Genomic DNA, 24,182 nt, shown 5'->3' with positions numbered 1-24,182 from the left:
AATATAGTACATACTAAATACAATAAGAAAAGAAAAGGCATATACATAAAACAAGCACGTTTCCTGCACTATAGCTTGATCTGGTTTGTCCCAAAAGGAAAGTATGGCACGTATCTCGACTGCCAGGGTATGTACAAATAAGGCACGCGAGTGGGGTCGATTTTCCAAGCATATTAAAATCAATAAAACCATTAAAAAAAGTGCAGGAGTTGCAAATAAAGTGCAATAAATCTAGCTGGTGTTCTGACTAATGATCGAAATAATTTAAAACAGTGTCCAAGTGCAAAAAGAGTAAGGTGCGAGCAATGTTGTTGAATAAAATTATGAGTGTCGCGGATTAGGCATCTAATAGCGTTATTTAGCCAGTGAGCCACCATGCATGAAGGGAGGTTGGGTCAGACACTTTTTGTTAAAATTCCAAGTACTGAACAGTAAAGCGGCGAGTAATAGTAAGTGGTGGCCAAGGACAGGGTAGTAGAATGTATCAGCAATTCATGACTTTCCTCAGGTTATGAAGCCTACAAACTCGTAAGGAGTCAGGGGCGAGATTTAACCTTAGTGATGAACAGTATATTATCTAGCCATCCCGCTCTCCTTCAATTGCTTGAGCTCAAGCTTTTTTGTAAACCACTTAAGGAATTTCACCAATGTACAGTTTGACAAGATCAGATGGTCCAAAGCAGGCCATCATTGCCTCCCTGCAGTATTTGATGCCAAGTTCATTCCATAGTCTTCTAAGAACTCGCCGATCCCCTATGAGAGTGCAGCGCAAACAAAGTACATGAGCAATGTCTTCTTGACCCTGAGTGCAAAGCAGATAAGACTCCTGCACCTCCTGTCTTTTCCATTCGGCCAGTGATATAAGATCAGTAATAACCTGTAGCAAGGTAGGATCCTTCTGCATGGTTAACCCCCTTTTTGCCTGGTGCTCATCTGTTTTTGGAGGGAAACATCCTTTACAAAGGAACTTTTACCACGCAGTGCTATTACAACGCAGGTTTTACAACGAAAACCATTACAAAGCATTGCGCTGGGGGGCGCTCTAGGATAGGGAATAGATTTAATGTACTATCCAACACCTTCCCTACTATCCACGGGGACTGGAGTTGGAATAGTAAATTAAACTATTCACTATCCAGCACCCCAAAGCGCTATGCATTGTAATAGTATGCGTTGTAAAAACCGCGTTGTAACAGCATGCGTGGTAAAAGCATGCTGTTGTAACGTCATGCATCCGTTTTTGGACTAGTCTGACTGGGATCCTGCTAATCAGGACCCCAGTCTCTCTGCTTTCTCCCTTAAATTGTTGTGGCAAGTACTTAGGCACATCCCAGATTAGATACTGGGGTACCCTTATAAGTCCCTAGTATATGGTGCTAAGGTACCCAGGGCATAGGTACACTAGAGGTCCCCCATGGGCTGATGCATGCCTTATGCCACCCATGGGAGAACATTCAAAATTGAATTTCAGGCCTGCCATTGCAGCCTGTGTAGACTGGTGCTAGCACCACCTACTAATGATATAGGTTTCCTATATCTAGGGTCACTGCACCTAAAACCTATACGTTCATCCCTATAGCAGGCCTTTGAAATCCTGAAGACAGGGTGATTGGTTCTAAGTGAGAGGGTGCCCCTGCATGAGCAGGACACCCCTACAGCCTACGGAGTCCATTCTCCTGGGTTGTTAGTGAAGCAGCCACATACTATGTAGTGGGGCACTGCGTAATTACGCGATGATTATCTTGAAACAGCTGCAACTAATCCTATCATGTTTGTTATCAAACATGTTGGAATCATACTGCCACACTGTAAGTGGTGTGGGAGGTATGATTCCAAGCACTGGAAGAGCCCCCCCTCGTTAGGATCTCAGTGTTCCCGATACCAGCCTTTTTGACCCAGACAGCACAAAATGGTTGCTGCCAACCAGAAATGTAAATACTCTAGGGCTACTTCAGACCATTATATCCCTCAAACCATCTTAAGAAGAGGAACAAACAATAGTGACACTAGAAAATTAGAAACATATAAAAAAAGTTTATTTGTTAGTTATCTTTATCTTTTTATTTTGGATTCATTATAAAAATATATTGGAAGTAGAAAAAATTCATACAGAGGCTAGCAAAAATACACAACATTCTGACCGCATTCATTCACATCCACAAACATACTACATACACCTAATCATATTGATATATATGATCTTTTCGCCAAACATGATGGAATTTATAAAGGATGTAGTGAACAAACAATAGCAGCACTTTGATGAATGATTGGCTTTTTTCCGTGGTTTCCAAACTGACTCTACGCGTGTTTCAGGAGTTCCACCTGCCGACCAGAGACACGATTCTGTCGTCCTGCTGCTGATCCAAACTCGAACAGGGGAAGGCAGAACTATAGGCATCCTGCCAAAGGGAGGTGTGACCACCTCCCAGACAGGATTTAGTGTATTGGGGTAGAGTGGGTGTGCTTGCCAGCACCACCCAGTCTGCATGAGGGGCACATTTGGTGTTCCTGTGCATAGTCCAGTTCAAACCAGTCCTGGGAGCTGTTGGCTCCCGCTCCGGTCCAAAACTGGACAAAGGACATGGGAGCCTCCCTCCTGTACAGACCTTCATGTGGGAGGGTCCCCTGAATCGTCCCAACCCTTTCCCTAGAGTACTTAAGGGCTTACCTGGGTGTAGGTCCCTAGATCTGTCGTGGGATAAGATTCAGATCAGACACCACTTCTTCTTCTACCATCTGGGCACTCTGGACTTTGTTTGGGCTCAACTTTGTCCCCCTTTTAGTCTGCTGCATTGTCTGTGCCTGTGCACCGAACAGGAACCTTCCAAGGCCTGTGAGTATCAAAGACACCTGAAGGAATCTCCCTTGAAGTGAAGGAGTCACTTCTCTGCATCCACAGGCACCTCAACTAAGTCGACCAGTCTGCTGATCCTGAGCTCCTCCGGGCTCCAAAGACCCTGCAGCACAGGTTGTGGTTTTCCACAGCTCCCAAGGCCTGCCCTGCCCTCTCACCAAGTTTGAGTCTAGTATACCTTGTGGGTGTTGCAATAACTGAACCTCTGTGCCCTGTGTCAATTTGCAGTTGCAAAGGCTTGGTGACTTGCTTCCAAGGAGACCGCCAGGCTCCAAGTAACCCTAACCTCAAGCACCTCCAGTTATCAGAACCTTGGGCCGCACCACATTGTGTGCATCGTGGCCTGCATCTTTTGTTGAGCTGCTCGAGGTCCTCTTGAGACTCCAGTGTTTCTGGTCGGTGGGTTCAATTGACGGTCCCCTTTGCTTCTCTTGGGCTCCCCTGTTTGTTTGTTGCCTGCCCTGACTCCCCTGCTTGTGGTGAGTCCCCTGGAGCTTGCTGGTCTCGAGGTTGCTCCTTCTTCAATGCCTGCATTGGTTGCATTTGCCAAGGCTTGTTGGTGCTCCCCCTGGACACCGACCCCTCAGCACTCGACATGCTTCGTGGGATAGCTTGTGCACAGTTCCTGGTCCTCCTCAGAATCACCTGGGCCTCACAGCTGCAGAGTCAAGGTCATTGTCACCCATCCTACAAAACCCAACATCAGAGGGCATTCGTCTTCCAAGTCTCCTGGTAACCCCTGAGTGACATAGACTCTGTCTCCTCTGCTTGCAGGTACCTCTCATCTAGAATCCACCGTCGGATTCCACCAGACACTTTCTCCTTCATCAGCAGCGGCTCTTTCCTAAAATCCTCCATTGGGTTCGATGGCGATTTCCAACACCACTTCACACGTATGCACCCGGTTTCCCTGATGTAGGTAACGTGGGTACTAGGGTATCCAGAGGTGGGGTGGCTCTCCAACCTTCTGTCTTCCACAAGATGTCTTCAGGGTCCACTAGGAAGGGTCCTTAATCTTTAAAAATCCAACCTCGAATTACACTTAGAGTAGTACGGAGCACACAGTCATGTTCCCACCCTGCACACGCTCTCCGTGGGGTCCCTTTCTACTCGCCTTGGGTGGTTCCTTGGGTCCCCAGCACTTCTACATCCTCTCTACCTTGCCTTGGCCCAAGTGGTGGTTCTCATACCACTTTCTTAGTATATGGTTTGGTCCCCCCTGGGGTCCACTGTGTATTAAGTGCTATTTACTGTATTTCTTTGCTAAAGTATTATGCACATTGTGCATATCTCTGGGTAGGAGATACTTCTATGTGCTAGAGAGTATTATATAATAAATACATATTTTTATAAATTCTGTGGTTCTTTTTCACTGAATCTTTACTATAAGATTGCATTCTTGTAAAACAAGCTGCTTTACACTCCTTCTGGACTAAGCCTGAAGACTGCTCTCCACAGCTACCACTTAGAGAGCTTTCTAAGGTTGTCTAAGACCTCTTAAATCACCATAAGGGTTGTCTGGACTGGTGCAAGGTGTCCACTCACATAAGTGGACATCATACACCAGGCCAGATTCTCACATAACCCCATCCTGTATTTCATGAACTTACCTTGATCCAATCATTAAAAGTTTTGCTTAAGTACCTTGGTGGTTTCAGGCTCGTGTGGCTTTGGAGCGTCATCCAGCTGTGTCTGCTTTGAGACAGGGAGTCCTTATCCTCACGAAGTGAAAGCAGATGAGTCCTTACTTTTGCCAGGCTTTTAAACTCTGGATGGCTGATAGGAATGTCCGAAGTTAAACCAAGGGTACTCAGCACCTGCGACAGCTACGTCCTAGCTGGGGAACTATGGTTTGTTTCCAGTTCAGACTTAAGAAAATTACCCTGTGAGCATTTCTTTGCCAGTTTAAGTTTCCGGCCACACATTGTGAAAGCCACCTTCCATGCAAGTGACTGATTAACAATGCGAAACTCCAGCCTAATCTGAGCTGGGGTGAGTGGGAGGGTAACTGAAAAATTGATCTATAGACCTTAAGCAACAATTTGTCCAGTATAACGCTATCCCATCCCCTGAGAGCTTTGCTTCTTTAGGCTAAGGTTGAGAAAACCTTTCCTTGGGCCACCTGCAGGATTGGCATGAGTGTAGGGCTTTTCACCTTTCTGTAGAAAGATCTCAACCCATAGGCCAAGTCGTTGACCCTCTTTCTTATTCTAATTCTTTATTATTTAATTTGGGTTCGTAGTTTCCCCCTGTTTTTAATTAGGGCTCTGACTTGCACTTTAAAAGTTATTACCCACCGCTTCTTTGGCGGGCCCTGTTCCTTTGCCTCCACTTCGGCGGACATCTTGGGGGGGGGTAGTAGGACGCTTGGCGGCGCCATTTTTGTTGTCGGGCTAGTCGCTCGAACGGACGCTTGACCTGCATTTAAGGCGGTCATGCTGACGCGCAGCGGGTACGCGCAGCGAGGTAGCCGAAGTACCGTCGGAGTTACGCCTGAGTTCAGCCCGTCTGCGCCCGTCAGCGTCCCGGAGGTGGACGGAGTGGCGGGAGGGGCTGGCTCATGGCTTAGGTACTCGGTGGCGGAGCTACTCTTATTTAAGGAAGGTAGGGATGCGTGTCGTGTGGTCTTTCCTGGGCGATACAGAGGCAAAAGGCGGTGTCAGGGATGTGGTTGGTTACCAGGCAATTTCCCAGTGGGGGGGGGCTGTTAGCCCTAAGGCCACTGTTAAACATCTGTGCCTCTTACTTAATACCCGCTCTCTGAGCAGGCATGCTCTCGACATCTATGAGCTTCTAGCTGTAGAAAAACATGTATGCCTAATGCTTACTGAAACTTGGCTGGGGGAGGCCTCCAATCCGGACATTGTAACTGCTATTCCGCCTGATTATGTAATCTTTAGGCACGACAGATTGATTGGGAGGGGTGGAGGGGTGGCGATTGTGGTCAGGAGGTCTGTTCCCTGTGTGGTTGTCCCTATGGAGGCCATTTCAAGTTGCGAATCCCTGGCTTTTTCTATAGCCTTATCTCCCCATCAATCCTTTACTGGGCTCCTGGTTTACAGGCCACCTGGACAACTGGGATCCTTTCACGAGGAGCTTCAGTTGCTGGCATCGGCGCTCTGCTTGAAGGCAGAACACTGTATTGTGCTTGGGGATTTTAATATTCATATGGACGTGGGGGCGGATGGTGACACGATTAAAATCAATGATGTCACCTCCCCCCTGGGCCTTACTCCCTACCTGGCAGTGCCGACTCATAACAAGGGTCACACCCATTTCAGGTGTTTTCCACCATTCCACTCGATATGGCCAGCCCTGTCCCTGTCCTCTGGTCGGACCATTTTCTGATTAGGTTTCAGATTTTGGGAATGAGCAAATCATCTTGTGTATCGTCGAGTCATCCTAGGCAGACTTGTCGGGCCTATCATCGGGTGACCCCAGAAAGTTTGGCCCAGGCTTGTTTGGATCATCCCTGTCCGCTGTCAGGAGACCTGGAGAGGGATCTCGATCTGCTGCAGCGGTGGTTAGTGGAGCGATTAGATGAATTAGCACCTGAGACTGTTCCCCGGAAAACTTCTAGACAGACCTCTGCTCCTTGGTATACGGAGGTATTGGCTTTGTCACGGCGCAATTGTAAGGTAGCAGAGAGGCTCTGGCGCCAGCAGTATGATTCTGGGGCCAAGGCAGTCTATAGGGCGGCCATTAAAGCCTATCATGTGGACATTCTATCTGAAAAGAAGAATTATTTCTCTATGAGAATTGAGACTGCTTCGAGCTCCTGTAGGGAAATTTTCACTATTGTGAAGGAGTTTGTGACCCCTAATGCAAATGCGTCGCATCATGAGTTCTCTGAGACGTGGGTGATCTTGCTAGCTAGCTTTTTTACCACTAAGATCAAGCGGATTCAGGATTCTTTTTCTTCTTTGGGCCCGAGTGATGTCATGAGCCCGGGAGACCAGCTGAATTTGACAGCTGGATCTGGACCCACTCTCTCGGAGTTTCCATCTCTCTCTGACTCCGCATCTCAGGACTTCCTGATCAAGCTTAAATCGGGCTCACCTTTAGACCCTTGCCCGGCTAAATTTTTGGCTAGGGTGGCGGAGGTTATGAATCCTCTGATTAATCCCATCCTTAATTTGTCTTTGACTAGGGGTGTAGTGCCCGTGGTTTGGAAGCAGGCGATGGTTGTCCCATTACTTAAAAAGCCGGGTCTGGACCCTGAGCTACATGCCAATTATAGGCCGATTTCCCTCCTGCCTGCTCTCGCAAAGATAGTAGAGAAGCATGTGCACACTGTGCTCTCTACTTTCCTTGAAACCCACAGTTTGCTGCACTCCACCCAGTCTGGCTTCCGGACCAACCTAAGCACCGAGACGGTGCTATTGGAAGTCAATGAGGCCATCAAGGAAGTGCTGGATGCAGGAGGAAGAGCCATGTTGGTAATGTTAGACCTGTCGGCGGCCTTCGACACCATCCCTCATGAGGGTCTCCTCATCAGGCTCCATGAGATCGGTCTGAGAGGGACGGTGTTGAGCTGGTATCGATCTTATTTGGCTGGTCGCCGACAGGTGGTCTGAGCCCCTCCCTACTCGGCCGAAGTACCGCCTCTGGAGGTCGGAGTCCCGCAGGGCTCGGTGCTGAGCCCGACTCTTTTTAATATCTTTATGACCCCTTTGGCGGTGCTGGCGGAGTCGTTTGGGTCTCAGATCGTGTCATAAGCCGATGACACCCAGCTCCTTTTCACTTGTGGGAAGGGGGCTGAGTTTGACGAAGAGAGCATCCGTGGGTGTCTTGGGGCTGTTTTGAATGGTTTCAGCGAAACAGCCTCACGTGCAACCCAGATAAATCGGAGGTGCTCTTCTTCGGGTGTCAGTCTGACCCGAGCTGGCAGGAGTGGTGGCCGGTGAATATGTTCCCTCCCATGTCATCGTCTCTGATTGCCAAGAACTTGGGGGTCAAGATTGACAACGGCTTGACGCTTAAGTCCCAGATCCTTGGATTGGCCGGCACCTGTTATGGCCTCCTTAAAATGTTACGTAAGTTCCTTCCCCTGCTCCCGCTGGGATACCCTTCTGCACCTTTGCCTGCTGAACTGTTCCTGTATCAAGCGCTGGAGGTCTGGTATAGCGCTCTGTGTTCCTGTCGAAGCGCATCTGTAAGCGCTACTTTTCGCCGGACCCGCTCCGCGGGTCCCGCTTCACCGGAGCAGCTCATTGCTGTAACTGACATCTCTGGACTAAGGGCTTGAGGCACTCAGGGCTGCGAGCGAGCAGACTGCTGGACTCCAACTCCCAAGAGTCCCAGCAGCTGCCTCACCGATCACACCTGGTGACGCTCTCCCTCAAGGCCACGCCCCCTTCTTCCCTGCAAAAGGCGCCGGATTTCCACCAACAGCGGATACCCTTCTGCACCTTTGCCTGCTGAACTGTTCCTGTATCAAGCGCTGGAGGTCTGGTATAGCGCTCTGTGTTCCTGTCGAAGCGCATCTGTAAGCGCTACTTTTCGCCGGACCCGCTCCGCGGGTCCCGCTTCACCGGAGCAGCTCATTGCTGTAACTGACATCTCTGGACTAAGGGCTTGAGGCACTCAGGGCTGCGAGCGAGCAGACTGCTGGACTCCAACTCCCAAGAGTCCCAGCAGCTGCCTCACCGATCACACCTGGTGACGCTCTCCCTCAAGGCCACGCCCCCTCCTAAGGTCAGTCAATAAACAGAGACTCCGTGCACCGCTGCGCGGGAGCGCGCGGGTAGCGCCCGGGAGAAGCCCGGGACAAGGGCGGGCCCTCTGAGGCCCTCAGAGGCACGAGAAGGCTAGGCTAGGCCCATCCCCTTAGGCCCGGTAAGTCATACCTTATTGTAAACTACCTGTGAGACTGCACCTAAAGCTAATCTGCAGCCGGGTAGGTATTTAAGCTCCTTTCCATTAGAAACACTTACTTGCAGTGTAATCACAGATTTCCCGATCGACATAAAACTCGCTCCTTTACAGCGCACTCACGATAGTGTTCCCCAGTCAAGATGACAAAGAAACTAAGATCTGGTAAAATAATAGTAGGAAGATCCAGCTCCAAAACAAAATCAAATCCCCTTCGAAACAAACATAGCCAATCTACCAACATGAAAAGTACCTGCCAGCTTTTTAACTTTTGGGAAAAGGGTAAAAACAAAGCCTTAGGGTTGGCTAATAAAGCAATGGACCCAAAAGATCCCGGAGTTATCCATTTAGACTTTACCATAAATGATGTTTCAGAAAATCTTGAAATCAAAAAAGCTAAGGCGGACTCAAGTCCAGCTAGGACGCTACAATCCCCCCCCAAGAGTGAGTTCTCACCCCCCCTGTTTTCTACTCTGAAAAATAATATTGACCTAGTACCAGAGGTAATCATAAAAACAAAAAAAGATATAGAGCAAGACAATTTAAACATCATGGCAATTCCCCTCGATGAAGCTACTCAGCCTGCAAACAGTTCTTTAACCAAAACTTCATTTCACAATGGTTTGGTTCCAATGATCCTAGATGAAGTCCTATGTCAACGGTATTTAGAATCCGATCCCACAGCAGTTGAGTTACCCCAGAATACTCCGCTAATGTCAAACCATGCCGGCCTACAACTTTACAGCAGTACCCCTTCCAAAACCTCACACTCTCACTTTTCCTCTAGCCCAACTTTAAATTTGTTCGGAATAAATTCCTTCCAATGCAAGGGGCCCGACAAACCGCTTTCTGACTCCCTCTGCATCTTAGAACATTTATTGGCCTCTATCTTACACTTATTGGAAAAATTTGTGGGGGGATCCGATTGTGTGCTTGACACAGTGACCCAAATTCTAAAAGTCCTGCTGAGGTCCCAAAAAGAGAATGAAGCGGGCGGGAAGGGGCCCTCCTCCCCTCCCACGGCCCCAGATCAGATTGGCATAAATGAGCAACCCCTAGTAGCTACAACTACTTCAAAAATAGTGCAAGAGAAAACAGGCGCTTCCTATCCATTTTCCAATTTAAATGGCTCAGTAAATCACGATTTTGTAATAAAACCCCATGGGGAAACCCCGCTAAAAACTGGAAATAATTTATTCCCAATTTTTAAGAAACAGAAGGGGGACGGGGAAACAGAGGAGGAAGCTATTCAGGGGGAAACTGATAATAGAGAGACAATAGAGCCTTTAAAAAAGAACGGAAAGCACAAAAGGAAACTGTTAAGACGGATAGATAAAAATAGGCGGAGGAAAATTTTATTCAGGAAATACTTAAACTTTCCTCCACTGGAAGTGTCACCTCAAGCACAGATGGCAGCGGGAAATAACAAAAATCCCGTCAATATGTCAGCCAAAGAAAACACTTCCTTAACATCCAAGGCAAAATCACCCTTCTTACCTACCCATACATCCCCCTTGTCAGCAATTACTAACATATTTACCTTTGGCCAACAAAGCAATAATACTAGGGTTATAAAAGTGGCACATAAATCGACATCCCCATGTCAGGTTTTAAAGCCACTTACCCAAGCAACCATGGCACTTAATCCCTTCGCATCCGTCTTCCAGGGTGCAACAGCTCAGGGTGCTCCTCCCCAAGGCTCATCGAACCAAGAAGCAGATAAACCAACTCCATTAGGGCAAGAGCATAATCACCCCGCCGAAAAAATGTCTTCTTTCAATCCCTTTGTAATTACACCCACGGAAGCTCCTGCAAAGGTTACCTCGGGCAAAGAATACATAGAAAATAATATAGATACTGTATGGGTAGACTTCTTTCCCCTTTTTGAACCTGACTGTATTCTGAACAGATCCCTCCTGTTGAAATATTTCCAAGAATCCGCCAATCTGAAACTTATTCAATCAGCCGACCTAGATATAGTTCTGCAACAAGAGTCTGAAGTGGGGAAGGTTACGAGGGTGAAGTTTTACTCTAAACTGGTAGCTAACCTCATCTTGCAACGGGCTGAAGACCTCCAGAGTAGGGGAATAGATGTAATTCCTGTTTTAATGCCCTCCTGTCGGAATAAGGCTGTTAAAACGCTAAACCAACGGAATCCCCCGTCTTCCCTGCTGCTTGCCGCAGCCGGCAATATAAATAACTTGGGTGAAATCAAAGAATTAAAAATAAGCAAGTCTAGTGATTCTCGAGTGGTATCATATGCTCAAACCTCCTTTTCAACTTATCAAACTACCCCCAGAGAGGAAAAGGATCTCTGGAATTGGCTGCCCAAAGTATTAGCCGACAAATCTTCGGGAAAACCATTATCTAATCAGTTCCTTTAGCACGGATTTATCTATAATATCGTGGAATTCAGCAGGTCTAAAAAATAATATGGAGAAAATACAATTTCTCCTATCCCTAGAAGCAAACATCATATGCCTCCAGGAGACATGGTGCAATGAAAATCTCCAAATAGGGAAGGACTATATTGTTCTAGAAGGCAGCGCCACTGCGAATAAAAAAGGCCACGCCAGCGGGGGCATAGCCTGCCTATTATCCAACCGTATAAACTGGGACTACAACCACTTCCTGGACCCGAGTAAACTTTTCCAGGTGGTTACCTTGTTTGGGTCAGGCAACCTTTTAGCTGGAATCCACCTGGCCTTGATAAATGCCTATATCCCTCCTGAAACGGGTTTTAACACAATTTTAAATAAAATCTTCCTCCATATACAGAGCATTAAGGAGAAAGATCCTGGAACGGTTATTATCCTAACCGGGGACTTGAATTGTAAAATCTCCAACTTTAGCTTAAATCTATTTTCTGACAAAATAAGAGAAGATACACTCCATATTCCTCGGGCAACGTTCCCTGAAAATATATTAACAAATAAACGGGGTAAATTATTACTAAACGAGTTGGCAGAAATCGATGGGATAATCGCAAACGGGCGTCTCCCCTCGGACTCTCCAGCAAACTTTACCCACAGATCGTATCAAGGGGAATCGATTCTTGATTATGTTATAACAGGGTCTCATTCATTTGAGTTATTAAAGGATATCGCTGTAATCGATACCATCTTCAGCGATCATAAAATCATTTCAATCTTAATGAACGTACATCCCCCTAAATGTGACCAATGGTCCTTGAACAGTAACCAAATAAATGTTGGTAACAGTTCGGGAAGATGTTATTGGAATGCAAGGGCTCATCGTTACCTGGAGGATATGCTAGATATAGCAATCTCCGAGCTCCCCTCTTGGTATGGCCGTGAAAACGAGCTTTTTTCCTTATTTCTGAATTCAATAATAACAGGGGTTGAAAAGCAGAATAAGAAAAAATTCACCAAAATAACCTACTGTCCTCTGAAATTGCTCAATGTAGACCTGAATAAACTTATAAGGGCCCAATACTTAAATAGAACTGAGGATAAATCCCGACAAATAACAACACTAAAAAGGAGAAGGAGGCGACTCTTATATGCTCTTCAAAAAGAAAAAGAGGATACCATCTGGGTAAAAATAAGGGAAGCTGTAACTAATGGAGAATTGAGACAATTTTGGTCCCTTATAGGCGAAGGGTGCGGAACGAGAACCATTCCACTCCCTATCCCTATCGAGGAACACATATGGAGGGATTTTGTCTCTAATCTCTATGCCAGTAACCATTCAGTTTCCCCTCAAGTACGGGTTTTAGATATTAGCCCATAGACAGAGTCTTTTTCAGAAAAAGACATAGAACTCGCCATTGGGGAAATGAGACGCTCAGGGGCTATGGGCCCCGATGAAGTCCCAATTAATGTGTTAAAGCAGAACAGGGTCAAATGGAGCAAGCTCTTATGCCCTATCTTTAATTCCTGCATATTTAGCGGAAAGGTCCTACCTTCCTGGAAGGGAAGCATCCTGGTCCCATTGTACAAAAAGGGTGATCGTCTTCTCCCCCAGAACTATCGCCAGATTGCATTGTTGGATGCAATCGGCAAAGTTTTTACCAGATGCCTGCTCAAACGGATAAATGCTTGGGTTGAATCTGCAAATATCCTTCCACTTGAACAGACAGGCTTTAGAAAAAACCACGGGACCATGGATAATCTAACTGCCCTCCAGGTAATAGTTGATAAGTACATAAGAGCGAGGAAGGGAAGAGTCTATGTGGCTTTCATAGATTTCTCCACGGCCTTTGATAAGGTCGACCGTCAGGTATTGTGGAGAAAGCTACACATCTTAGGAATGCCACATAGCCTCTTACGCTTGGTCCAGGATCTGCATGACGATACATGGTGCAAGGTTCTGTTGGGAGGAGAAAGAGGTCTCTCCGGGCTCATTCCATCTGCAAATGGCCTCAAACAGGGCTGCCTACTAGCTCCCCTCCTATTTTCCCTTTATGTTAGTGACCTTCCCCTTACTCTATCAACATGTGTAGGAATTGCTCCACGTTTAGGCGAAAGACACATCCCCTGCCTAATGTATGCAGACGATATTTTAATATTAGACCTCTCCCCCAAGGGTCTTAATAACCGTCTGCATGCACTACACATCTTCTCTGAAGAGCACTTTTTGAAAATAAATATTTCTAAAAGTAAGATAATGTGCTTGGAGGGACGAAACAAACTAAAACTGGACCACATTAGTTGGGAATTGGGAGGTCAGAAATTAGAAAGAGTAAAATCGTACGTCTTTCTAGGTATGGTAGTCACTAGTAATTTAAGTAATAAATTACACATTGAAAGCAGTTCTCGAAAAGCAAAGTCACAGGGTAAAGGCCTAAGAACTCTGTATAAATCAACAGGTCAGAGACACTTCGTTCATCTGTTGGAGGCCTTTCGGGCAAAAGTTCCCCCGACTCTGCTCTACGGGGTAGAATTAATTGACCTAGCGGAATGGGGCTTTTTAGACACAGTGGAGGGCTCCCTACTGAGAAATTTAACCTCGGTTAATAATAGTTGTAGCTCTGCAACCCTGCGTCTAGAACTCGGCCTTAGGAGTAGCTGGGCTCAGGGACTTGCAGGAGTGATTCGCTGGGTCATTAGTCTGATTAAAGGAAAGCCATCCACTCTCAGATCTCTTATTACAAAAGAGTTGATGGGCCCCCTAAATGCATACTCGATCCTAATAAAGAACTATAGGAAAGCTATCACTCTCTTGGAGTTGGAGGAAGCTTCCATCTTAGAGCTTTCCATGAATCAATTGAAATTACAACTAAAACAAGCTACATGGAAGCTAAGCTATGAGAGGGATCGGAATTTAACAACACAAAAAAAGGGGGCCACTCAAGTTGTTGATTCCTATTCAATCAGACAGATACAACCCTATCTGTCATGGAACATCCCGCATGGCTTACGCCGCTTTTGGCTACTTCTCAGGCAGGACTTGCTCCCCCTGAACAAGTTGTTGGCCAAATGGTACGGAATATCCAATGTATGTAATTTCTGTAACCTAGCAATTCAAGACTCCAAACATGCCCTGTTAGCTTGTCCTGCATTATTGACTTACCGGCGCCTCTGGATAAAACCGGCTTGTATTCAGTTTGGTATTTCTTCTGCAACAGCTCTGTTGGATGCTATTATTAGCCCCCCGAATGGAATTTTTTGTAACAAAATTTTTAATTTTTTTAAATGTTTCTTGGAACTTTATTAATAGAATGGTAAATTACTTTTGTATAATTACTGTCTGTATGAGTTGTTTTATACGGTCAAAATTTTTCATTGTCTTTTGTAATTGTATAATATGTGGATCTCCACGGAGTTCCAAAACATATTTAATAAAATTGAATTGAATTGCTCCCGCTGGCGCATAGGAAGATTACGGTCCAGGCCCTCATTGGTTCGAGGCTGGACTATTCAAACGTCTTATATTTGGGTTTGCCCGAATACCTTCTCCAAAGACTACAGGTGGTCCAGAACTCGGCGGCTCGGGCCATTTTTGGCCTGCATCGCCGAGCGAGAGCTTCGGACCTTTTACATTCTTTACATTGGCTGCTTATTCGGAAGCGGATTGTTTTTAAAGCACTTACACTGGCGCATAAGGCATTTCATGCTGTGGGAGCTGAATATATTCAGAAACAGCTTGCCTTCTACAAACCGGTTAGAGCCTTAAGATCGGAATCTCTCTGCCTTGCCGTTGTCCCTGTTGTCAGGAAAGCAAGGGTGGGGGGACGCTCCTTTAAACGTTTGGCCCCCCAGCTTTGGAATGCCCTGCCTTGGCCGCTTTGCAGTACATCTAATCTGCTGGCCTTCAGAAAGGGTCTGAAGACGTGGCTCTATGGTCAGTAATTTGTTCGCTCTCTTTCTCCTTCGTGCTTGCCCTGTGCAGTTTGTTGTGGGTTAGAAAGCGCCGGGACACTCTTCGGAGTAGCCGAGCGCTATATAAGACACCCATAACATAACATAACATAATTGATCTCTGTACCTCCTGTTCTCGTTGAAGAAAACTCAAAGGTACTTAAAACTTTTAGTTGACCCTAGCTAGGTATTTGCTAATCTGTAGTATTTTTACCTTGCACAAGTAGTCTGAAAGAAACGTATTTGACAAAAAAATGCTCAATTTAGACCGTGGTGATGAATAAAGGGTGGGACAAACAATGTTGATTTTGTTCAAGCCTGTATTGCTCGTTGAATGCTGTTTGAGCTTATCTGGATCTTGCAAATGCTGTTACCATCATCAGTGAAGTTGACACCTACTACATGCAGAATTCATTTGCAAGGTGATTACATGTTCTTTCTCGACCCTGCATTGGCTGCGTTATACACAGCAGGATATCAACAGCGATAGAGGTAGGTGCAGGTGTGGAAGTGCTCTGTTGCATCCCAATATCACCAGAGGGGTGGCTTGTTCCAAAGATGGCCGCAAAGGCAACCTTTGTTTAAAAACATCTGCCCATTCTTTGAGCCAGGAATTTCTCGAAAAGGCTTACTGGCTTTTAAAGTGCCAACTCCAAGCCAGAGGTGCTTAGTACGTGGTTTCAAAAGAATCGACTTTAGACAATCGGATTGTCCAAGAACTGCAAACCCTCTTTCTTCTAAGGACAGTGTTTGATGGCACCACAAAAACAGGAGGGGGTGGATCTCACTCTCTCTCTGCAGCTGAAGCGGCAACATGAGTTACTGCCAATTATTTCACAGCTCACTGTGGTTTCAGTAGGACTGAATGCCATGGAGATCCACCTTTGTGGTTAGTCATGCATTCTTGTCTTCTACCTGTGTTGTTCCTCAGTTCCTCCTAGTGCCTCCACTCTGCCATAAGTGTCACAGATCAGAGTTGGGAGGTGCATTTCCCATGAGCTCGGCAAATCACTGGGTTTCAATCACAAATAATGTCCATACGTTTGGCCATTCTGTCTGATCGTTGTTCATATCAATACGGCCCACGGATCCACATGTCTGTACCATCCCTTAGTCATTAGCCACTTTTCTGGTCTTATTTCTTAAATGGAATCCTGAAAGAAGATTATGGTTTGCTTAACATCTTGTCTTTCGTAAGGTTCAAAAAATATTTTTAGTGTTTCAGCCTTGCCCCCATGGCTGGTACCCTCCCACAGACGGCCGCTCCCTCCTTATTTTGATTCTTCAAAGAAATACCATTCAGCCAGCATCAACATTCTACTTTGACGTCACAGGAACCAACCTGTGAGGATGAATTACATGATGTACACTGCAGGAATATGGCACATTCATACAAAGTCACATGCTCCTAACATAAAAATAAAGCACTCATGGCGCATGACTTCTGTCTCCTTAGGAACAAAATCCCAAACCGAATCGCTTGGTTACACACATTACATATAATCAAATTAAACTGTGACTGATTGAAGAAGTTAATTGGCTTACCAAAGTTACACTTCATGTCATTGAACAAAATCATCTTGAAAACCTATTTAGCTCTCTTTCACATACCATTTAGCAGTGGAACAAAGGAATTCAGTGGAACAGAAGAACAAAGGGCCATAGTATCAAGCAAGGGTGATACATTATCGCCGCTTTTATCGGCAGGAAACTTCCGCTAAAGCAGCGATAATGGGCTTGATAATAGGCCCTTGTGAATTCCCATAGAAGCCCAGGTTAACACCAGAACCTGGGCTTCTATGGGAATTCACAAGGGCATATTATCAAGCCTATTATCGCCGCTTTAGCGGCAGTTTCCTGCTGATAAAAGCGGCGATAATGTATCGCCCTTGCTTGATAACATGGCCCAAAGTTCTATACTTTATAGCACAAATCTAGCTCTAAAGCAACACAGCACTTCACAATAGATGTGGGATGGGTACAAGTGAAGAAAAGTACGACCCGCCTACAGGTGAATTGTACTAGAGAATATCGAGTCCCAACCACTTCTGCGTACCATCAAGATTCATAGATCACCAAAGTCCATATATATGGAGTTGGGTATAGAAATTGTATAGAAACTTACCTTTAGATATTTTGTCCCTTGACATTGTGGTAACAATATTCTTTCCTGTCAACATTTAGGATTCTATATACACCCTACAGGAGGACTCTTCATTTGCATCCCTGTGTGCAAACTATGAACGTAGCTATTTTTGAATGAGGTGTTACTTGAAGAGGAGTATTTACAATTTCTTTCTAGAGTGAAGCAATGATGAAGTCTGTTGAACGAATCTGTGTAGGGTGGGATTTACAGGTCAATTGTGTGCAGAAAGAAGAGGATATTTCTTTGTTTTAACCCTGTGTGTGTTACATTCACCAGGTGAGATATTGATGATCTCATCTAGGGTGGGGTGACAGCCCTTAATATGAGGCACCAGATCTGTAACGTGATGAGATTGCAAGGAGTGTAGTTTCTGGTGTTGGGGGAGGGTGGGGTGATACTGTCATATTTGCTCTATCACATGATTAGTAGGGCTGCTGCATGGTTGATGCTCTAAAGCGCCAATCGGTTAGCCAGGCTGGCACTGGTACCACTCACCAGTATAGCAGTGCAGCATTACAGTCATCTCCGCAAACAAGTTTATACATTTTACTTGCATCTACACAGAGGATACTCAATGCAACTTTTTTCTGTGACACAAGGATTATTGGAAGCTGTCTCACTGCATCCTGGATTATGTAATGGTCACAGGTTACTGATTACAAGGACCACTCAATAGTGCACTTTAAATAAAAGGATGTTGAAGCACTCCTTGGTATAAGCATTGATACAGAAGCATCACTTGAAATAGGATTTTCAGAAAATTACAATAGTGAAACAACATGGGGGCATATTCTCAAGAACATTTGATAAATATCGCAAAAGTTACTTAACGCAACCTCCAACATCGCAGTCTATCGCGGTAAACTTACGCCATGTTAACCAAGTATTCACAACACGGCGGTACCATGCGACAGTCACCAGATAAAGCGTTACATGGCCGCGTTAAAATCAGCGCCATGCTGCAAAAATACGAAACATGAACGCAAAAAAAAGCTGCGATAAGGCCAAGCGCAATACAAAAAGCAGCGAAAACCAGCAGCAGGCCTGAAAATCCCACGCGTCTGGTGGGAAAATGCACCATGAAAGCAGAGTAAATAAACGGTGATATGACAATGTGCGAGCACAACCCCACAGCTGAGACGCAGAACAAATGACCATTGTCCAAATCAGATAGGCATTTCCCCACAAACAGCCACAATGCACATTGACATGCATTCAGTATGTAACCTGAGCCAATGTGGAAACAAACATGGTACACACTGTGAAACTGCATCCCCCCTCACATTGCAGAGGGATAAACAACCCCCTGCACACCGACGTGCCATGTCCATGATCAAACAAACATGAAAGCACGGACTAATGTAGGGGCAGTGACTCCCCCTTACGTACATGTTGCCCATGCTGTGGGACTTGAGTCCCAAGGTGCATCCCTGCATCATGGCGGCACATATCAGATCACAAAAGACTTCCTGTTGTCACTTGTAGGCCACAAATGACAGACAAAATGGAATGATTTGGGACACGTGAAACACCGAAGAGTGGGATACCGTAACAACTGTGACACACAGTACTGACAGTTCGAATATGTGACACCTTAAACAGCCTCACTGCACAGAGGTGACACACCCACCATCCATCAACAAATCCCTCAATTGACAGCACATGTCGAACCCACACTTGTATGACTGAAGTGCCTGTACAGATGAGTGACATGCACGCAGGGAATGTGTATCGGAATGCTTTTATAAGCACATGCAGTGCCTGTGGCAGTCAACGTACTGTGCCATTACTGCGAAGGACCCACACAATGTGACCTCAACCAGAGAAGAAATTGTCAACATTGTAGTCCCTCTGGGCTATTCCTGCTGCGGCTGCAGAGGGGTGTAGTCCGCCTGCCTCATCTTCATCATCATCGTCTGGTGCATCTGGCACTTGTATCCATAGGGCTTTGCTGCATACACATATGTTGTGCAACACACAACATACAACAATCATCTTGCACACGAGGTCTGGGCTGTACAGGAGCTTACCACCTGTGACATCCAGGCACTTGAAACGTGACTTCAACACGCCTCGATTACATCACATGCACACCTACTACACATCATTGACATGCCTGTGTTTCGGATGTCTACAAGCCTGAGTACAACACAGTGATGATGCTGCGCAGAATGTGGCCGGCCATGTGTGTGTAGGCCCATTGCAAGGACAGGGCTGACACAGATTTAGAGCACCTGCCTGGCTGAACTCGACATGCAGTTGAGGGTACATCTTTGGCTCATGCTGCACTAATAGCGACACACACAACAGTTGGCATGTGTGATCCCTGACCCCTAGCGGGCATGCCCTCCCCCATGTACCCCTTCGCGGACCACCGCACACTGGGGACATGCCACATAGCAACATTGTCTATTGCATGACGGGTGGTGCAGACACTCCAACAGAGACACATGCATCCGCACATCCTTGGCAAGGCCCACACTGAACCACACCCAGATCCACATGTAGAGGAGCCACACCTGTCCTACTGTCACACCTGTCCTACTGTCATACGCCTGTCCACCCCGCTTACGCTCACATGACGATACAACACTGTTACATGTCCCAGGTCTACACCACTGCCTGCGGTGACATGGTTGCGCACGCTGTACAGAGCACAATGTAATGTGGAATGGTCCCGGTCCCACATGTATATATAAGGACCACACGGACACACTGAGTGAGTTTTTGGACTGGCTACGGGCACGTGCGCGCAGCATCTAATATTGCCAGGGTCATATCTCCAGTGATGCCTGTGCTGGATGGGTGTTGGATAGTGTAAGCCACCGCTCAGGGGTTGGTTGGTGCTGGCAAAAACCACAACAGTGAGCAGACAATCAGCAGTACAAGGTTCGGATATCATGGGTCCCTGACTTGAGCAGTACAGAGTTTGTGGCTCCAGATGCACAGTGGCTAGCACAGGCACACCGCCATGGGACGGTGACTTGCGGTGCATTGAGGTAGTGCCACGCGAGTCGAGCATGTACTCTTCGATGTCCAAGGGGAATGTCACGGAGGGTTGCAGGGGACAGTGGAAGGTGTCCCTCCAGGGCATGATGCAGAGGGCAGAAGAAGCAGCAACGGGCAAATTGCGGAGTTGAATGCTACAGACTCCACGTTTCCACCTTTTCAGTATCAGCTACATGTAGAGGAAGACAACCTCCATGGACCCAGATGCCACAGACATACAGACTGATATTGACCATTTCAGGGCACACACTCAGGGGAAACCGAGCTGGAAGGGGGTGCAGTATGCGATGAGGCTTGAACAATGACATGGACTCTGCCATGTAGAGGGCAAGACTCAGTTCAAGATGCGTGACCTACTCCACCGTAGTGTGTTCCGGAGCCAGCGGTCATCAGGGGCCCACAGCCACGTGTGGTAGGCATGCTCTTCACAGAGGCACCATTGCAGTTGTTGGTAGTGTCCCATCACCTCCGTAAAGGTGAGCCTTTTCTCCTCCGGAAAGAAGCGTGTCTTCCTCTTACTCCTCTCCTTGCGTACTGTGACATGAACACTGCCATGAAGATATCAAGACTCAGTTTCAAAAATGCGATCTAGTTGGGCGCAGTGTCGGACGGAGGCTGCGGTCAGCGCCGGTTAACCGATGTCCAGCCATCTCCTCCTGGATCCCTAACACACGATGTGGAATGGCATGTGTATTAGAAGAATATGTGACGTTATCCCGCAAACTTTTTTCCCGCATACCATGACTCCTCATTTATTACAACGCATGTGCAATTACACCGCAGTACCATCACTCCGCAATCTTTTACCCCGCATATAACTTTACCACGCATGCCTTTACAATGCAAAGACATGTGTGGTGAAGTTATAAGCTTAATAAAAATACTTACCCTATATATATACATATATATATATATATATATATATATATATACACATACATACATATATATACATACATACATATATATATACTTATATTATTTATTTTTTTACAAATATATATATATATATATATATATATATATTCACCAACAAACTCCTTAACACCGCTTCTCCCTCGCAGGATACGGCAACAGAAGCACGGACCACAAAGGAATAGAATGCCTTCAATTTATTTTCAAGTAAAGCTCACAGACAAAAGCAGCCAGCCATGACGCGTTTCGTCCCTGCTAGGGGGAAGTTCTAAACTTAATAAAAATACTTACCCTATATATATATAGATATATACTTATATTATTTATTTTTTTACAAATATATATATATATATATATATATATATATATATATTTTTTTTTTTTTTTAATTACTCTTTTCACCCTAAAAACGAATCCCACCTTGGCACCTTAAAATACCCAAGCACCCCAAAATCGTAACCCACCCGTACTCCTTAAAATACCCCAGCACCCTTAAACACTAATCCATCCTGACCCTATAAATACCCCTGTTCCCCAAAACCAAAACCTATCCCTAAACCCTAAAAAAAAACGGTACCCCAAAACCCAAACCTAGCCCTCAACCCTAAAAGACCCCTGTACCCCAAAACCCAAACCTATCCCTGAACCCTAAAATACCCCTGTACCCCTAAACCCAAACCTACCCCTGAACCCTAAAAATACCCCTGTACCCCAAAACCCAGACCTACCCCTGAACCCTAAAAATACCCCTGTACCCCAAAATCCAAACCTAGCCCTGAACCGTAAAATACCCCTGTACCCCAAAACCCAAACCTACCCCTGAACCCTAAAAATACCCCTGTACTCCAAAACCCAAACCTAGCCCTGAACCCTAAAAATACCCCTGTACCCCAAAACCCAAACCCAGCCCTGAACCTGTAAAAAATACCCCTGTACCGCAAAACCTAGCCCTGAACCCTAAAATTACCCCAAAACCCAAACCTAACCCTGAACCCTAAAAATACCCCTGTACCCCAAAACCCAAACCTAGCCCTGAACCCTAAAAATACCCCTGTACCCCAAAATCCAAACCTAGCCCTGAACCGTAAAATACCCCTGTACCCCAAAACCCAAACCTACCCCTGAACCCTAAAAATACCCCTGTACCCCAAAACCCAAACCTAGCCCTGAACCCTAAAAATACCTCTGTACCCCAAAACCCAAACCTAGCCCTGAACCCTAAAAATACCCCTGTACCCCAAAACCCAAACATAGCCCTGAACCCTAAAAATTCCCCTGTACCCCATAACCCAAAACTATATCTGAACCCTAAAATACCCCTGTACCCCAAAACCCAAACCTACCCCTGAATCCTAAAAATACCCCTGTACCCCAAAACCCAAACCTAGCCCTGAACCCTAAAAATACCCCTGTACCCCAAAACCCAAACCTAGCCCTGAACCCTAAAAATACCCCTGTACCCCAAATCCCAAACCTAGCCCTGAACCCTAAAATACCCCTGTACCCCAAAACCCAAACCTAGCCCTGAACCCTAAAAATAACCCTGTACCCCAAAACCCAAACTTGGCCCTGAACGCTAAAATACCCCTGTACCCCAAAACCAAAACCTAGCCCGAACCCTAAAAATACCCATGTACCCCATAACCCAAACCTAGCCCAGGACCCTAAAAATACCCCTGTACCCCAAAATCGATACCTATCCCAAAACCCTAAAAATACCCCTGTACCCCATAACCCAAAACTATATCTGAACCCTTAAAATACCCAAACACCCCAAAACATATACCTCAGTACCCCAAAACATATACCCCTATACCCATACTTACCTTATCCTAACATTAAAAAAACATGCTTTTACCATTCATGCATTTAGAAGTAATTTTGTTGTAAATGTATGAGTGGTAAAAGCATATAAAATGTAATGCCATGCGTTATAATGGCATTGCGGAGTCATGGTACTTTTGTAAAAAAAAGTATGCGGAGTGATGGTATGCGGGAAGAAAGTTGCGGAATAATGGGTGTTTACCGTATTAGAATTGTGGGTGACATAGGTAGTGGCCCCAGAGCTGAGCGGGTGTTTGGCCAGCGATGATGCCATGTCCTGCCTGTGACGGAGTGCATTAGATTGGTGTGAGGCCTGCAGGACCGCAGTGTAGACCTAAGGCCGCAGTCGGCAAGTGCCCGCAGACACGTTTGGTGTGAGTCCTATGCGCAGCCTTGGTGGCACCACATTGAAGGGAGTATAATGACATAACCTCAGCCCTAAATAATGTACTCTGCCATGGTGTAATCAAGACTCAGTTCCAAATGTGTGACCTACTAGTCCGCTGTGTATGCCAGTGGAGTACGTCAATGTGAAAGGAGAACTGCGGACCTGTGTCACGGAGGCCGTGATGGTCTGAGGAGGCTGCCAAGGTCGCGGGCCTTGGGCTTGGAGCTTGCACCGGCACGTGGTGGGCACTCTTCGACACACGCCGGTGTCGGCAACTGGGCATTGAGGCCTGGGTGCGCAGGGACGCGCAAGACTGGTTCAGGAACCAACGGCCTGGGGAGCATCAGGCTCACAGGATCGCAGGCAACACCACTCATGGCGACAGCCTCGTGGCGTGGTGAGAGGCGCCGCCCTGGCAGTGACGTTAAGCATTCTGGAAGAGAACCATGCCCATAGTTACACACCACTACGCTGGCCTGCAATACACTGGGCCAGCCCACTCTGCACACACTTACAGGAATGACGTAACAAGCTACATTTCCGTGATGTCCCCCACTGTCTGGGGTGACATGGTTGCGTCCATTGTCCACTACACTCCATACACCAGCGGTGTGTGTCGACATGGATGTGTGTGGTCTGCATACTGCGGTCTGGCCAGCACACCCATGCCACACTTGGCATTGTGTTCATGCTTATTAATGGGTTACTTGCCTCCTTCGTACATGCCTAGCTCCCACCTCTCCCCACAATCTGCTATTGTGTGGCTGAGGTCTCATGCCGTAGATGACTTGTGTACATGGCTAGCCCAGGTTCCCACAGTAAGTTGTGCTGTCGTGTCTGGTAGGT

The 24,182-nt window shown here is 46.3% G+C and overlaps 1 protein-coding gene across 1 annotated transcript in view; it reads right to left on the bottom strand.

Moving 5' to 3' along the window:
- Positions 1-24,182, bottom strand: part of FAM151A (family with sequence similarity 151 member A) — a 203,165-nt gene that overhangs the window by 33,795 nt on the left and 145,188 nt on the right. The window lies entirely within an intron of this gene.

The sequence above is a fragment of the Lissotriton helveticus genome, chromosome 1_2, assembly GCF_964261635.1.
Source record: "Lissotriton helveticus chromosome 1_2, aLisHel1.1, whole genome shotgun sequence".
Taxonomy (NCBI): domain Eukaryota; kingdom Metazoa; phylum Chordata; class Amphibia; order Caudata; family Salamandridae; genus Lissotriton; species Lissotriton helveticus.
The sequence above is the reverse complement of the archived record's forward strand: the minus strand, read 5'-3'. Positions and strand labels throughout refer to the sequence as shown.